At 43.3% G+C, this 4199-nt stretch overlaps 1 long non-coding RNA gene across 1 annotated transcript; it reads right to left on the reverse strand.

The window, feature by feature from the left end:
- Window positions 1-421: 421 nt before the first annotated feature.
- On the reverse strand, window positions 422-3499 carry LOC125383445. Its single transcript, XR_007222739.1, has 3 exons — window positions 3351-3499; window positions 1735-1847; window positions 422-1283 (listed from the first exon to the last, which is right to left on the reverse strand). It is a non-coding gene; the product is annotated as an uncharacterized LOC125383445 (long non-coding RNA).
- Between the last annotated feature and the right edge of the window lie 700 nt (window positions 3500-4199).

Raw genomic sequence — 4199 nt, forward strand, 5'->3', positions numbered from 1 at the left:
AATGTATGATGACTGAATGTATGATGAGTGAATGTATGATGAGTAAATGTATGCTTGTGGTAATACTGCTGATTCAGCACCTATCTCTCCATAGGGGACACAGCTGATGAGTGAATGTATGATGACTGAATGTATGATGACTGAATGTATGATGAGTGAATGTATGATGAGTAAATGTATGATGAGTGAATGTATGATGACTGAATGTATGATGAGTGAATGTATGCTTGTGGTAATACTGCTGATTCAGCACCCATCTCTCCATAGGGGACACAGCTGATGAGTGAATGTATGATGACTGAATGTATGATGAGTGAATGTATGATGAGTAAATGTATGATGAGTGAATGTATGATGACTGAATGTATGATGAGTGAATGTATGATGAGTGAATGTATGATGACTGAATGTATGATGAGTGAATGTATGATGACTGAATGTATGCTTGTGGTAATACTGCTGATTCAGCACCTATCTCTCCATAGGGGACACATCTGATGAGTGAATGTATGCTTGCACACATCTCACATATGGCATATACCACACAGACATCCTTGGAGTAGCATAATATTTGTATTACTAAGTAGTGTAAGTATCACACACAGACATCCCTGGAGTGGTATAATACTTGTATTACACAGCAGTGCATATGACATCACACAAACATCCTCGGAGCGGTATAATAACGCAGTGTATATAGACAATACAGACAAGATGCAGAAGGTGGTTATCTGTAGCAATATGTAGCATTTAGTCTCCAGTAGTTAAGCACAGCAGACCACTGCTCTCATAGATCTTATACGGTTTAGACACAATAATGCATACTGCAGACAGAACAAGAGATCAATATAGAAGTGGCGAAGGGAACAAAGCAAATAGCTGCCACAGGAAAAAGCTCATATAATGAGATCACTGCCTAAGGCATAACTTTTGCAGAGTCTCAAAACCTAGCTTACATAGCCTCCACTTCCCGTCTTGACCCCTCCCTGTTATTGTCTGGTAACTACACAGTGATTAATGGCTTTCCTGCTTGGGTATATCTGCCCCTAACATTGCCTATTGCCACTGAATTCCCCAACCCCTTGTGTAAGGATGCTGGTATGCTGATGCCGTACCTCCCTCAGGTGACGGCGGGTGTTTGGAGATGCCCTCCGACGTGGGGGAGGTGTTGATGAGGGGGTGCACGCCAGGCAGGGGTTTGTCGTAGTGCGAGTCCGGCTCCGTGTCAACGGTCTTCACAGTGTGGCCGGGGATGTCGTACCTTAGCTCCGCATAGGACACTCCTGAAACACAGGCTACATCTTAGACACTGCCACCCTTCCCTCTAAACACTTACTACACCTGCACCCAGAAGCCGAACTTGAGTTAACATTCCGCTGCTACACAGTGGGATCCTCTGGAGCCACAAGGGGTTGAGTTTAGGGGTTAGAGGTTCGTGGACACCATGTGAGGAGATATTCTCAAGCTAAACATTAGTGTGATGTTACTTTCTGTACACTGACTTTTACCAGACACAAGACATAAACTAGGCTCTCCACAAGGGAACGTTCCCATCTAATGTGCGAGAGTGGGGTGTATGAGAGGGTGGAATATGAGAGTGGGGCGTTGGAGCGAGTGGAATATGAGAGAGTGGGGCGTGGGAGAGAGTGGGTGAGTGAGTGAGTGGGTAAGTGAGTGAGTGGTAGCTAGCAGCAGCCAAGTGTTCAGGTGTGTGTGAGGACAGCTGTATCTAACCTTGGTCCTTCTCTGCGGGCGTCACGTTGATGACCGTCCTCTGGGGTACTGTCGGCCGCTGGAGGCGTGGCGTGTCTTCGTCGTCTGCTGGCGGGGTGGGTGGAAGCTGACGTCTGTCAACACAACACAACACAACACATCTCGTCACTCAGCAAACACAGAAAACCTCACACATAATGGAGAAACTTTCGAATACTGACAGTAGTGCTTAATGTTTGTTTGTGTGCTGTCAGCCATGAACACTGGGCCAGACAAACCAGTGATTAACACAAAGACTAACATCCCATGTAGTCAGAGTATGACACAGCAAGTCTGTTTGTCTGTTGCTTAATGCCACACTCAGCGCTATTCAAGCAATATGACGGCAGTCTGAAATATTTGTTTGTTTGTTTGTTGTTTAACGCCGCACTCAGCAGTATTCCAGCTATATGAAGGCGGTCTGTAAAAAAAATCGAGTCTGGACCAGACAATCCAGTGATTGACATCATGAGCATCGATATAAGCAATTGGGATCACTCACTCACTCACTCACTCACTCACTCACTCACTCAGTACACCAGTGTTGGGTACCTGCGACATAATAACGCTTCGTTCAGTTTAGCAATTGTTTGATGCGTCCATATAATCACCATGGCTGGGCGGGTGCGCTTCGCGAGACGAGTATGAACGTTATCAGCCAGGCGAACCACAGCAGGGTCCCTTTTCACAAAGCGATCGTAGGGCTACGACTACCGTAACTCCTATACTTTAAGATAGACTTACGACCGTCTTAGCGCTACGATCTCTTTGTGAAACGGGCCCGCAATGCAGACTGGACGCCAATCCGACACGAAACACATGTACGGATTCGGACCTCTTCTGATCACATAGCCAACAAACAAATACTAAGTTTTAATTAGCCAAGTCATTCATTATGCGATGCATACATATGTATTTGGTAATTCCCTGAAGGTATCCCTAACCAGTAAACAGGCAAATAACATTGTCTAACGTGGAGCTGATCAGGATGATATATTAAATTTGTACTTTCATTGATTGAAATGTATTTATTTCGATTCAGGTTTAAACACGTTGCAAAGCACAGATCCGGATGACAGACACAGCGGTTTTCTGGAGCGTTTCGATATAGAGTTCACGCCCTTGTCAAGCTGAATGACTGTAAGAATGAACATGGATACATCCCTGGATGCGAAAGTAAACACAGAAGTGCTTATCCACTGAAGTTTTCTTATTTACTCACCAACTTGTTGAATGCCAATAAAACAGTTTTGTCTTACTCTATTTTGTACATTTTTATTTTTAGTTCTTGATTTTTTTGTTCATCATAAGTAAGAGCTTGTGTTTGAGTAATGAATACGCCCGGAATTCTTTCTTGTGAAAGCTTAACACCAAAAGTTTGAATATATGTATTTTGATATGATGGTAATGATCGCACAACACAGCCAGATGTTATGTTATTACCTATATGACTTATATATGAAATACATGAGCGAAAAAAAATGATTGTCATAGTATAGTCAACCAGTGTGAAGACCAATACCATGTAGTGCAGGTGAAATATTATTTGAATGCCTTCACACGGGCACTGACGAAGATTGTACAGGGTTATACTATACCTTTGTTTAAGCTGTGCCCTTAATACGAAACGACTGCATCAGCATGCGGAAGCTGTTGTTGTTGTCGTGGTTGTGATTGACTGCCAGACATGAGGCCGGATGACTCGGGGCACATGCGGTTGTATGTTTGGTTATGCCTAAAATTGTCTGCCCTTTGACCGTTTGGCTTGGAGTGAGTTGCCCCTTTCGGCCTTGCTCGGGGGGTGGGGAAAGGTGGTCGGTGGAGCAGCGCATACTGCGTACCAAATTAGTTGACAACGTTGCGGAAGTAGTTCCTGGATGAATACTACACATCGTATAATACTTGGAGTTTTGTAAATACGCAACAAAAGCCTAAACCACAAAGACAGACGCGACGGATAAAATGGAAAACCAAAAGAACAAAGCTTTTCGTTGATTATGAATAATATTTCTGGAATATTGTATGTTATATTTATATAAATTCTACCATTTCTCAGCGCACTATTTAAACTTTAAATTAAAAATTCCTTTTACTATAAGTTATAACCAATGATGGATGCATGTCGATGAATCTCATATGCACGACAGTTCATTTGGTAAAGCTTGGATGGTGTCGTCCGCTGTCCGTTGTCCGTCGTCTGTACGTCAACAATTGATTCCATCGACTTCTTCCTCTGAACCACTTATTGGAAATAAACGAAATGTGACTGAAAGCATAACATGGCGGGAATTAAAAAATTACAAATGGAGGGGCTGACACTATCCCCCCCACCACCACACACAGGGGGGCTGAGGGGCAGGGCCACATAGGGGTATTTGGATATATTGATTTTAGGGACTTCTTCTCTAGAACTAAGAGATAGATATCAACCATATATTGTTGGAAGC

This window comes from Haliotis rufescens, unplaced genomic scaffold (genome assembly GCF_023055435.1).
Source record: "Haliotis rufescens isolate VD_foot unplaced genomic scaffold, xgHalRufe1.0.p SCAF_229, whole genome shotgun sequence".
Classification (NCBI taxonomy): Eukaryota; Metazoa; Mollusca; class Gastropoda; order Lepetellida; family Haliotidae; genus Haliotis; species Haliotis rufescens.